The sequence below is a fragment of the Carex rostrata genome, chromosome 19, assembly GCF_964058835.1.
Source record: "Carex rostrata chromosome 19, lpCarRost1.2, whole genome shotgun sequence".
Taxonomy (NCBI): domain Eukaryota; kingdom Viridiplantae; phylum Streptophyta; class Magnoliopsida; order Poales; family Cyperaceae; genus Carex; species Carex rostrata.
In genome coordinates this window covers 5,858,372-5,873,154 of record NC_135936.1, presented here as the reverse complement: position 1 = coordinate 5,873,154, position 14,783 = coordinate 5,858,372, and the positions used below count along the sequence as shown (strand labels likewise).

The 14,783-nt window shown below is 34.0% G+C and overlaps 1 pseudogene; it reads right to left on the bottom strand.

The window, feature by feature from the left end:
- Positions 1-1,456: 1,456 nt before the first annotated feature.
- LOC144571974 (transcription factor MUTE pseudogene) lies at positions 1,457-3,870 on the bottom strand (annotated as a pseudogene).
- Between the last annotated feature and the right edge of the window lie 10,913 nt (positions 3,871-14,783).

Genomic DNA, 14,783 nt, shown 5'->3' with positions numbered 1-14,783 from the left:
AACAGATTTGTGATATGGAATTAATAACGTCAAGTTCTCTCTCTGCTTTAAATTCTCTGTGCTGCTTTGAATTCAGGGCCCCAATGAATCTATTATAAAGAAAAATTCAGACGACAATTGTTCTGTACTTGTAATAAAGACAAATCTATTAAATGGTGACCTTATCAAGAGACTTAGAATAGCCCGTCCGGCTCGCTAGCTATTGGTTAGTGGTCAGGTTGAGCAGCTTAAGTTTAGCCGGTATATTGCTCATTTAAACTATGTGCACATGCATGGCTGCGCTTGTAATGAGCTGCATTCAATTTAACTTCTACGGTGTGCACAAAATTTTACAGCTAGCCACGTCTCTTTTCTATATAACCCTGAGAAAATCATTCTGAGCATTCATACACTAGCCATACGTAAATATTATTTGGCTAGCTAAAATCAGTGTTAACAGCTAACAGTTTCAGAAGATATTTACAAGAATTAATTTTCAATTAACTAACGGTTAACGATATTGCAAAAGCATAAAAAATGAAAAAAATTTGATATATAAAACAAGCATAATTAGTAAAGTTTTCAGTGCTGCACCATTCCAATCATTTATGGATTTTTACATAAACTAAATTTTACCAAAAACATGGGTTGGCCAAAATAGAGAAAATTGATTATATATATTTAACTAGCGGTACCCAATTATTGATCGAGTATATTGCTATATGATTAATATAGATTTTCAATTTTCAACTTTTTCTTTCTACTTTCTCCGTCTCCACTTTTGTATTTTTCTTTTTAATTTGAAATTCATTCGATTGTAAAATACTTTATGATATGCATGTACATTTCACTGAAAATTCTTGGTCGGCATTTATGTATTCCAAGTTCCAGCTAGCTTTCAAAAGTCTCTGCATTATTTAAAATATCACCATATATACTTGAAGCAATCACCTCAGAAGTTATTTACGGCAATGTACAATATCATTGTTCCGGTCTCATGACTAATGTCAGGAAACTGTTTAAATCATATAAATCTTAATTACACTACCTTAAGTACTGCCATAACTTCTCTACCTAAAAAATGAACCCATTAATATATGTGAGATTATTACAACAACAAACTGGTCAGTCTTTAAGTGCGTCTAGCTAGTTCTTCTATGCTTCTTGCGTGCACTTTCTCTTGTGAGCCACTAATATAAGGTGATCAGTTCATGGCTTGGTTCGTATGTGATTCTAATGATTTGGATGCGACTATTGAATTGACAATGCTGAGCTGCTTTTGCTCCACCCTACAAATGAACCTCATGAACTCGGAATATTTCAGCTTGATTTCTTCTGCATGGATAGTTAGAGCTCACAGATGTGATACGTACTACATAGAAGTTTAAAAGCAGTTGATAATTTAGTTGAAAATACTTTGCTGCTTAGACTTCGAACCCTAGTGTGTCTAATAGTGATATTGAATTGTTTCGATTAATTAGGAGAAGGTATGTTTGATCACTTGTACGAGATCTTCAGCACTAAGATCACACTCGACTCCAATCTGCAATGACAAACAAACAAAATTGTTTTAGCATGTTTGTATAAAATATATAGCATAATTTTAATAAAAGAGAGGTTACTGTACATAAAGTGATAAAACAGTCGCTTTTCAAAATAAAATAAAAAATAAAACACTGTCCGTATGCATAATTTTTAATTTTCATAGATGTATCAACTACAAAAGTTGGTACTTGAAGGAATGGAATGTATCCAAAGAGTTAGTTTCATTTCGGACAGGAGCGAGTGAAAGTAGGTGATTTACGTATTAAGACCATGACTTACGAAATATCATTTAGGTGTGTTTAGAGGTAGTATTATAGGCTTTAGGCTATATAACTAGCTAGGAATTTAGGGTTAATGACGTAGAGCTTAGAACTTTCACTCCTATGATCTAGTGTAGAAATAATATAATTAGTATATTATTAGTATTATAACTATTATTAGTGGTACCATTATTACTATATATTAGTAGTAGTACGTATACTACTATTATTATTTTATTACTATTTACTTCACCTTAAGATCACGATTGGATTTTATTTCTAGTCTATCTCATCTTGTTTATGACTAAAGACCTCGTTGTTGTTTTCTTGTTACGGACTACAAAAGTTGCATGCATAAGATATTATTTTAACCCAAAACTACTTTTGGGCCGGGATTCTTAACTGATATGTCTCTCTTTTCGGAAATAAAAGATGATAAGCAATGATGAAACCTATAACTCAAGTGAATCATGGATCACCTATAGATAGCTTCTAGTTTAGTTATGGCAGATGTTCAATCATTACACATTTAGTACTACCATATGAGTCAGCAATTAGTCCATTGTGGGCTTGTGGCCTCTCCATTTCAAAACACAAAATATATAGAACTTTTTTTTTCTAATATGCATTTCATGCCCTCTGTCATTATATTTGATTTCTAGTAGCTACTTTGACATTTCTGGCAGTAAGGAAATTGAATTCTCTACCAATATTCATCAAAGTGAGGTTGATAAGGGACAATATTTCGCAGATATTCTTAATTTCTTATTGGTAGAAGTTTTCACATTTTGTTTTACAGTCCTGGTAATAAAAAAGCTGCTGCAAATAAGGACAGAAATGTAATATAATTACCTTAATGGTGAAGGAGTTGAGAAGGGTGCCATCGACTATGCTAATACTGGCATGCAGTATTTCGAGCGAAAGGCTCTCCAGAGCTGCAACTATCTTTAGCACTTGTCCAGGTATCTGTTGTGAAATTGTCTTCAGTACAATATTTGGACCTGAGAACTCCACAGTCACGTCAGCCATTGCATGTGGTGTAGAACTCAGAATGCCAATTTGATCAAGACCACTTCCATTATTGGAATTTTCTACAGAAAGATAGATTGCTTGTGATGGTAACACTGTTTTGTTCAAGAGATAACTTCTTGAGATACTACGTTTGTAAGGGCTTTCTGGTAGGGGTGTTCTAGGGCTGATGGGTAACCCTAACTTTGGACTAAATGGAGAAGGTTTAGGAGTAAGCGGTAGCAAGTGAGGGCTAGATGCCGGTATTGGGCTAAGTACTTCACTACATAATTTTCTTTGTTTCTTGGCCTCGAGCGACTGAAGCACTTGTTGCATTTCCTTGATGTAATCCACCACTCCTCCAATGATTGATGCTTGATCACCCTATAATATATTGCATACACTTGTAAATATGACAACAGAACAATATTTGAATGGAAGGATATCAAATATGAACATATACGCTCTTATACAATATATTTTGATTTAAAGACAAGAAGAATATAAGAAATTAAAACCCCTAGAATACACTCTTAGAGATATTGTCCACAGTTGCTTTCCATTAGTTTAAGCAATTTCTAAATCATTAGTGGTATGTGATGTCTTACCCTCTTAACATAAAAGCAATTTCTAAATCATTAGTACAATATAATTTAAATACTTAACTCACACTTACCCTCTTAACATAAAAGCATGGCATTAAAGAGCGTAGCACCAAAAGGTGCTCATTCATTTGCTTTCTTCTGTTACGCTCCACTGTGATATGTGATGTCTTGGGGGATGCATCTTGTACCACCAGTGATTCATTCATGGTTGAGAATTTCCTCTTCTGGCCGATCTTTACTTTCTCCTCCCTTTTCACAGAAATCGGTTTGGACAACATTAGCTCTTGATTTTTGTTACCACTCGAGCTAATGAGGATGGTTGACTGACCAAAATGGTGAAATGGACATGCCTCAACTGAACCATCTTCTAATGTTTCCAACATGCTAAAAAGGTCGTCGGGAGATGCGGCTCCGGTAAAAATGTTGTTGTTGAAGGAACTTTGTTCAAATAGATCTACAAAGCCTTCTCCCATTTTGTTTACTAAATTTGCAAATGGTGTATATGTAGTATAGAGGTGAAAAGAAGTGAGGTTTATGTTACCTCTTTTAAAATTCTTAAGTATCTGAAGGTGCAGTTCAATGCAAAGATTTGAAATGAATAGAAGCTAGAAAGAAATAGGGTTGCAAAGAGATCGTTGTAAGGTGTGGAAATATGGAGACAGGAGAAGGGACATAGACAATTAATATATAGCAAAAATGGATGATGATACGAACTTCAATAGTACCCTATCAAACAGTCGATCCGAAACAGTATTTATTGTGGCACTTTTTTTTCAATAGTACCCTATCAAATAGTCGTGTCAATGGGTACGGTACGGGTCGGGTGGAGACATTTTCATACCCATATCCATTAAAATTGACTTTACCCATACCCTACCCATACCCATTAAAAATTGATCTTACCCTACCCTACCCTTACTCGTTAATATTATCAGGTAACGAAACGGTAGCAGGTGAATAACGGATAATACTAGTATAATAATTAGTTTTATTATATTTTACAAATTAAACATCAAAAACTTATTCATTTCACATATACATAATTGCATTTCTAATAAAAAAAATAAAAAAAATGTGCAATCAATTCCAACTAAATTATTTTTTATAAAGAATAAAAATTCAAAAACACGAATATACATTTAAGTGGGTTGAAAATTGAATTGAATATATATTTAAATTTTATAATTACCCTATAGGATAACGAGTACGAAATAGTCATTACCCATACCCTTACCCATTTATTTAACGAAAAAAAATTCTTACCCATACTCATACCCAATAAGCTAACGAAAAAAAAATCTTACCCATACCCGCCTTATCGAATACGATACGGGTCGGGTAAACGGCTAAAAAGGTACCATTGACACCCCTAGTATCAAACTTCCATATGAGATATTTCGCAAACAAATATGGCTATTATAAGTTGGGGAAAAGAGAGATCTGACGTCCATCGGATTTAAATTTGGGTTCAATGATCATTCATTTGTTCATTTCTCTACAAGATGTGCGTGCGCTTTATTTGTATGAATATTGAAGCTAACACACACTAAAGCGGCATGCAAGCATCTTGAAGCAGATCAGACAGAAGTGTTTCCTATTGAATCCCATTGGGTCCGGTGAGCATCAGACCTACTTCGCTCCCTATAACTTCACAAATAAATTACTTACTTATATTTGACATATATATTAGTCACTCACTTTGATTTATTAGGAAAATAGTTGGCGTTGCCGACATACAAATATGTTTTATGCAGAAAACAGAGTGATACTTAGCATTGGTGGATCTAACAATTAGTCATGGGTGCTTAGCCACCCACATCATGATTTTAATTTTTTTAATAACATATATTTAAAAAAAATATATAATTTAATTTAACTTCCTTATAAAATGTTAAATATAGTGTAGCCTAGTCCTAGTGGTTATAATTTCATTTTGTAGTTAAAGAGACTTAGTTTCAAATCCCAAACCTAACACTTAGCACAAATATATTGTTCAAGGATGGGTAAAAAAAATAACCAGACAAGAATATTTATCCAAAGCAAAATCTGTTTGTATAAATTGAAATTTTCCCAGGGCCACATAAGCAATTAAAGAATGGCCTTATCAAAAATAAGAGTTATGGGTGTGACTGTGAGTTGCCCTAGCTGGAGGCATCTAATTGGCACTTAATCAGGAATAAATGTTGAGCTCTATCTCCTGCCAGGCTTAATTAAACATGCACAAATAAAATGTTCATTCACATAGGTCGACAGTACCCGCTAGGATATGGGGCCACTAAATCCATTAATATTCAGCATTCAATGTAGAAGACTCAAGTATACCGTCTCCATTTATCACAAACAGGGATACTACCCATATTTCTTGTGATATTGAGTTAAAATGGCATATGGAAAATCAAATGTTCAGGAAATATTTTTAAAAAAGTAAATAATAAAGTTAAATTAAAATTATTCCAAGATGATACTTTATTGTAGATTACAGGCATATTCACTAATATTAATTCCTAGGTCATGACTACTACTAATGAAGATGGTGCTTCTATTTTCTTTGCGGGTTACAATGGAGAGCATTATGTATAATTCATAATTGCAGTCACAGGTGCATCAAATAATTGTATCGTTGCATGCGCACATTAAATGACACCTTACAGTAAATATCTCAGGGCTCGTTGTCTTGGACTGCACCTTTAATGCTATATATTAATATCATATATAGGATATAGCTATAATTTAATTGAGAGAAATTAATTCAGGGCCTCTATAATGTATAATTCAGGGCCTCTATAATGTATAATTCAAGGCCGCTATCATACATAATATTTTTTTGTTTAAAAAATTATATTTTATATTTTTACTAATTATTAGAATTATCTAAAGTCTCACAAAGCAATAAGTAATACAAAATTGATTAAGGATTTAGAATATTCATATTGAACTAGTACAAACTCCTAATTGCTATTCAAAATATCCCTAATAATATCATAAATTATCTATCTTTTTCCATTGAATATAAACTAAGGATCGTGGCATAAATTAATTATATTTTTTTTATTAAAAAACCTAAGTATAATGGAATAAACTATCTATCTTTTTTATTAAAAGAAAAATTAATTTAAACCTTAAAAAAAATTGATATTTGAAATAAATTTTCAATTTGAGTCTTTAAATAAAAGCCTATGTAATATAGCGTGTGCTATAGTGCGTAGCGTGTAGCGTAGATAGCGGACCGCTATTACCGCTATAGTGGTCGTAGCTAAAATAGCGCACTTTTATCTCATAACTTAGCCTTCAAGATCCGAAAACACTATAGCATGCTATTTAGTACACTGGTTTAAAGTATAAAGTTTTATATTAATATATATTAGATGATTCTTTGGAAAAGTGCTCCTTTTCTATAATGTGTACGGAACGTGAAAAAAAGAGAGTAGAAATGGGACGGAAATGCATGAGATCTGAAAAGAACCACATTGCCTATTGGGAAACATATGTAAAGAATTAATATTCAGGTTGTATTTGTATGACCACGTGATGCATGGAACTGAATAAAATGTTTTGATTAACTAATATAAATTAAGCAAACATATGTAATTAAAGAATATTCAGGTTGTATTTGTATGACCACGTGATGCATTGAACTAAATAAAATGTTTTGATTAACTAATTAATATAAATTCATGACATGCAGTTTTGATTAATTAACGTTTAACAATTATACAATTCAGAGATCTTTGATGTGATATATTTCGTAAAGCAGGGGCGGACCCAGAGTAGACCAGGGAGGGCAGCCGTCCCCCCCTCTCCATCCCTCCTGGATTTCGAGTTTTAGTGGTGATTTATCGGTACCGATAGACTTTGCCCTCCTTTGGAAAAAAATTTGCCTCCCTCTAAATGTTGATTTGTAATTCGAGTTAAATTTAGTGTTAAAATCAAAATAAATTTCTTGAATTATAATTGGTAATTATAATTATAAGTTAAAGTATCAGAAATTATAGTCAAAGCATTGTTCTTTTATCGAATACCCAATTAGTTAATGGGTTTAAATCTGATAAGTTATTTAAATCCGATTCGATATTTTTTTGCCCCCTGACAAAAATCCTGAGTCCTCCCCTGCCGTAAAAAGGAATATTGTCAACAAATTTAGTATCAAGAAATAAAAATCAAAACAAAAGTAAGAATAATTAATTCATGCTATTTCTAACTTTCTAAGAACTTCATCCATTTTTGCTCCACAATACTTAAATATTTCTTATTTTATCGTATAAGATTAAATGATATCTCAATATATTTGAAGGAAGAATTTATTTGGTATCATTTAAAAATTTCAGGATCAGAATAAAAATTTACAAATACCTGAGAATATATATACAATTTTTTGAGTAAATTTGGAATCAGATCACTCAACACTAGTTTAATATTCATAAAGAATTCTCCATTTGTATTTCGAATATGTGATCTCTTGTATAAAGAGCATCTGATTCTTAATATACATATAATATACAATAGATGACAAAATCGGATCGATCCAACCCAAACAAAATATGCCCGACTTGATTTGAACCAAACGTAACACAATCCGGGTTCTTGAAAAACCAAAACTTATCCGAACTAGATCGACTCGATCCAACCCAACTCGACCCAAAACCCAAACATCATACAAAGTTATTCGATCCAAAGTACAACATATATATATGACCAGTGACTAAACAATTCTTGGAAGTTGGAAGTTAAACTGACAAACCGAGCCTAAACCAGCCTGAATTCAATCCGAACCCAATCGGACTAGTGGTTTGACAATACCCCCGGCGGGTATACTCATACCGGTCCGCCTGTGCCCGATGCACGGGTACACGGGTACGGGTATAATAAGAAGGGCCGGACTCAGTTTTTCGGGCAAAAACCCGTTGATACCCGGACCGAATTGTACCCGTGCCCGCCATATCCATGCCCGTACCCGTCTACCCGTGTACCTTTTTTTTTATAATTCAAAATTCAAAGAAAATTTCCCCCCACCCCCAACGACTGCCCAAGCCTACCCGGACCCGCTGCCCCTACCCGGTCCCACACTGATTGACCCGATTTGACTATTTTTTTTCAGTTTTTTTTTTAATTCAAATTTCAATTTTCAATCCCTCCAAACAAAACTCTATAAATAAACCCTTATCCCTCACAAATTTTTACATCTCTATCTCAATATATTCATCTCTGATTCTCTCAATCTCAATCTCAATATTTTCATTATTCTCCAATTTTAATTTTATTGTTAAAATAAATATAGTTGTTAATTTAATTCATTTTACAAATACGCAAATCAAACGGAATTACGAAGGTATTCTCGAAGATTTTCCCGCGAGATTAAAGGTTACATTTATTTCATGTTACATTCAATTTTATTACATTAAATTTTGCTAGATTAAATTTTGTTAGATTGAAATATTGAATGTTAGATCTATTTTTGTAGAGTAATTTAAATTGAATGTTAGATTTAGTTTATGCTACATTTATTGAATGTTAAGTAATTAGATTTGTTAGATTTATTTTATGTTAGATTTGTTAGATTTGTTAGATTTGTTAAGTAATTAGATTTGTTAGATTTAATTTATGTTAGATTTGTTAGATTTATTGAATATGTTAGATTTATTTAGTTTATGTTAAATTTGTTAGATGTGAAGTAATTAGATTTGTTTTGAATATGTTAGATTTTATTTTTGAAATTTGGATTTATTGTTAATATGTTAAAAAAATAGGTTAGATTTGTTTTTTTTAATATGTGAAGTAATTATATTTGTTTTGAATAGGTTAGATTTATTTTTGAAAATGTTGGATTTATTTTTAATAGGTTAAAAAATAGGTTAGATTTTTTTTTTTTGAATAGGTGAAGTAATTAGATTTGTTTTGAATAGGTTAGATTTTATTTTTGAAATTTAGATTTATTTTTAATAGGTTAAAAAAATAGATTAGATTTATTTTTTGGAATATGTGAAGTAGTTATATTTTTTTTGAATAGGTTAAATTTATTTTTGAAAATGTTAGATTTATTTTTAATAGGTTAAAAAAATATGTTAGATTTTTTTTTTAATATGTGAAGTAATTAGATTTTTTTTAATATGCTAGATTTTATTTTTGAAATTCGGATTTATTTTTAATAGGTTAGATTTATTTTTTTGAATATGTGAAGTAATTATATTTGTTTTGAATATGTTAGATTTTATTTTTGAAATTCGGATTTATTTTTAATAGGTTAAAAAAAATGTTAGATTTATTTTTGTGAATATGTGAAGTAAAATAGCTGGTATCAGAAGATGTTAGATTTATTTTTTATTTTAAATGTTAGATTTATTTTTAAATAGGTTAGATTTATTTTTAAAATGTTAGATTTATTTTTAAATAACCTATTCTCAAACTAACTAAACATACCATTGTAGATTTGGAGGGCAACATAAACAGCTCAAGACAGTCTACGGTGCCTACTCGGCAAAGAGAATCCATGGCAATTCTGGTACATCACCAAAATAGTTGGTATCATAATACCGACCCAAGGGATGCATGTGCAAAAGAGTCTATACTGAAATTATTTTGGTGATGTATTGGAATGGCCCTGGATTTTCTAAAAAATATTCATTGTAAAGAAGAATTACTAATGAAGAATTGCTAATATAAATATTCATTTTAAAGAAGCATTCGGATTTATGCAAACGACCTATTAACATTATTAATTCTAACCGAATTTATATTCATTAGTTTATTCATTAATTAATTCCAACCGAATTTATTATATTAAGAATGAGTGCCAACACAGCAGAATCTCATACGCGAGCCCTCAGCAGAATCTCGTACGCGAGCCCTCCCCTACTTCCACTCAAGATATCTCGAGGAACTTATGAAAGAAGAAAGCCCCGAGAACCTTCATGAAAAGTCCCAACAACGTACAAACAAAGAAAATGTGGATTTTTGCAATCCCTAACACCAATATGGGAAGAGGACCGGAGCGAGATGTTCTATTGTGCGGAATGTTTGCAAGCTTTCCACCCTTCCTGCATTAGCACCTACCTGGTGCACACAAGGGAGGATATAAGGTTCAAGCATTTTATATGCCCACTGTTACGTTACGAAATTTTTACAATTAAATTCAAATGAATTAAAAGCAAGAATCAAGTTAATTGTGTTAACAAAATGGAAGTTAAAACCTTAATTTAGGTTCCTCTAATTAAGTAAGTTAAGTGTGAATCGAAACCGCGTCGAAATTTCGAGAATTTGAGACTTTACAGGCTCACTGCGTCCGCACTGGTAGGTGACTGCAGGTGACTGACCCGCACTGACTTCTGTTTTCCTTAAATTGCCTTTGAAATTTCTGTGAGTGCGGGTGAGGCCACCCGCACTGCGGGTGGGTGCGGCCGCACTCATGATTTTCTGTGTTGAACTGAAATTGGCTAAGTACTGAGTGCGGGTGAGGCCACCCGCACTGCGGGTCAGTGCGTCCGCATTACGCTCGGACTTTTTCTGAAATTCTGCCAAAAATCTACTAAGTTCTGAGTGCGGGTGAAGTGACCCGCACTGCGGGTGAAGCCACTGTTGGGGTTTCGGCGGTGCTATAACCAAAACCCGTTTAGGTTTAAGTTGCGGAATGACCGTAGAACAAAAATTTCTACGGCCAACATAAGCTCAGGATTAAACGGGGTATGTCAGGAAACTTTCCAAGGCGGTCCACCTTCAGTATTCCTTTGACATCAAAACCCAATTTAATCATTTTACAGATCTACTACATGATTGATTTCTAAAACTTTAATCTACTTATCAATTAAATAGATTAATATAACATATTTATACCTTGTTTCCAAATCACAGTTGGAATGCAGACCGAGCGAGTAGAGCCTCACCAGGGAAGGAATCGACTCGGAGTATCACACGTGTGATACCTCTATCGGTTATCCACCAGGACTAACCGGAGAGCAGTTTATTTATTCTGCCAGAAATACCGTAAACCGCGGAATTATGCAAAAACACTATTCACAGGAATAAGACGAAAACCCGTAATCACGAATTTTCGGTTGCTCAGTTTCATCAATATGCAAAACTGACATACCGCTAAATTCGGTAAAACACTATTCATCAATCCCGTAAATATACTCCACAACAACCCGCAAGATTATACGTCAAGTACGTATAACTTTATTTTCTCAATCAAAACACTATTTGGGAGAGAAACCGAGAAAGAGAGAAAATACCGATCCGTTTCGACACGAAACCGGTACGAATGAATTAGCTAATTTCTCTCTACCCCTCCACCCCTATTTATAGGGTTTAGGGTCGGTTGCCAAAAGACTAAAATGCCCTCCAAGTTCGGCCTATTTACAAGGTATGTCATTGACACCTCATCCTTTTATATGTGAAAAGACCAAAATACCCCTTCCACACCCTTCCACACTCTTCTCCATGTTTCTACACATGCAAGGTGGCATAGGTGTGAAATGACCATTTTGCCCTTGTGGATAGGATTGATGACATGTCATCTGGATAGGATCAATGACATGTCATGCGGATAAGGACGAATCTGAAAAGACCCGAATGCCCTCGGCCCGAACACAAATAATATTCGTATAATTATTCTGAACAATTATATATATATTTTTCTTGCGGTTTGTTGTTTCGGTAATTTATACAACGTGTCCTGCACATTTATAAATTAGCCGGTTAACTTTTATACAACGTGTCACACACGTTTATAAATTAACCAATGTTTTTGCTTGTTATTTTTTACATAACATTTATAATTTAATTATAACACGTATAACTAATTATAACCATCTTACTATTGATCATAACCAATTTATAATCAATCACAATAAGATTCTCCGATTAACTCCTATATGGTGTGACCCAATAGGATCTGTGTTATGTTGGTAAATAGAGTTAAAACTGTTTTAACTTCTATAATCATGGGTGGCATCTGGCAACACATCATGACCATCCAATTACACAGATGATGTTGTACTGTACAATATCACGATCCAGTAAACAATTTACTTGTGTCTGTTCTTCTGTCTCATAGCTATCAGATCAGTTTCAAGGTAGATGTGTGTCATCCTTGCTAACTGAATCTTTTCTTGATCTTGAGCATATTATCAAATATAATTACTCTTGTAATTATACTGCTAGCAGATAATCTTACTCTATCAAGGGGCCCAGTGATGCTATAGTTCGTATAGAGATACGAGGGACAAATAGTATTCTTGGTAAACTATCATTTCCTCAGCTAAGCTATACATATGGAAAAGCTACCGTTATGACTGCTTTTTACGGACAGCGGTGGATAACAATCACACATACATATTTCTCAGTGGGAACGATAAATACCTTATACTGTAGAACGTGACACTGAATGAAAACATAAATGACACGAACACAATTCTATTTAATGTTTCATTCGGGGTCTGTCAAATACCATGTTCCTAGAACATGTATCTATGTGATTAAAATGACATCTCGTGTCAGGTGGTTTGTAAAACTTAACCATCTTTTAATCCACATACTAACCTTATCGCGGTAATTAGTGTTCCTGCTAATTACCTTGGTCAGTGACCTTTTAAGAGTATATATCATCTATATTATGGAGTTTCACAATTTCAGTCATGAACTCGAAATGATCCATAAATTCAATAATACTCAAGGCAACAAAATGATATATAAATAAACATTCAATTCATGAACAAAGCTTTATGATAATTTATCGTATTATTGACTTCTAGATTATTACAAACTAACAGCCACCCGCACTGCGGGTGATTTCTGTGTTAAAATTCATGCTGAAAACTGACTAAGTGCTGAGTGCGGGTGAAGTGACCCGCACTGCGGGTGGAGGACCCGCACCGACACCGATTTTTGCACTGGAAAGTGCTGGAAGGACCTACAAACTGCCGAGTGCGTCCGCACTCAGATCCAGTGCGGGTGAGTGATCCGCACTGGGTGATTCCAAGGGCTTATTTGCATAATTCCTGCTCTCTCTCTCTCTCTCCCACTTCATTCCTTTACTATTTTAAGTGAAATTTCTGCCAAGAGAGAAGAAAAAGAGCGAGAGAGTTTCCCGTTCCTCTCAAACCCTCGATTGTTGCGAGAAATCGAAACCGGAACCGAGTAAACGCCCGTGGATCTCTTCTAACTCTCCTATTCGGTATTCTTTTCTCTTTTTGTTTCTCTCTAAAATCTACGATTTCTCGATTTCTCTGGTTTTCGTTTTAAACTCGAGATTTGTGTTCGAATTGCTCGAGTACTAGTTCCTCTACACTCCTTGCTTGTTTATTTGTCAATCTTTTTCCCGATTTCCTCCGATTTGTGAATTCTGATTTCTAGGGTTTCGTGCCAAAACCCAAATTGAGTATAATCGTGAATTGACTAGTTTAATCCAACTGATTAGACTTATAATCGGTAAGGTTACCTTTTGATCTTGAATTTTTAGAACGTTTAACGGTTAATTTGAGGTTTTGACCAAATTAGGGTTTAACCAATCGGTAAATTGAATTGATCCGAGAACCAAAGTAGTGAAACGGTGATTGATTGTTACCAAAGTGAAATGGTATATGGCTAGAGGGCCTAGATGCATTTGTGCACCGCTATATGAGATTTTTAATAAAAAAGAAGGAACCGAAAAGAATTGATTTGGGACTGTACAAACCCTAAGTAAACGTATAGACCACTGAACCCGAATTAAACCTAGTATACGTGTAATATAGGTGTAGGCTCGGTCAAGCAAGACTTCGCGAGACAATTCGAGACGTCCGATCCTTAAATTAAGCGGTACGCTCGTCGTATTCAGGTGCGGGATTCTTGGACTTGTTTGATACTTTATTTTCAGGAATTAAACTGTGTATTCGTTTGTCATGTTGAATATCATTGATTGCATCACTGAATTGTGTAGAGCATTTGCATAGCCCAATCAAATTAAACTCGAATTGATCTGAATTGAATGATTTGCATGCTGGTATGGTTATAGGTTATGTTGATCTATTGTGATCTGATTTTGATTGAAAGTCACCACGAACTAAATGATTTGATGTGTATGTGAATGGATTTACGAAGTTAAGCACTTGGATCCAATGAATTTGCCAAGTCGGGCTGTATGCTGACTTGGATTCCCAGGATCCTAAATGGCCTTAGGTGAACGACCCTCGATGTTCCCAGTACCGGTTGGGACGAGGGAGGGTGATTATGTTATGAGATGTGATTTGAGATCGTGGGTGACATGTGTAACGTCTGTGACTCGGTAGCATTCTCCTACGGGTTAATGCATTTTGAAGGTCAATTGAATATTACGACTATTGGAATGATTCCAAAGAGGATTTTCTTTATATGATTTGAACCAGACCGTAATAAACTGTTAAGCCAAGCGATTGCA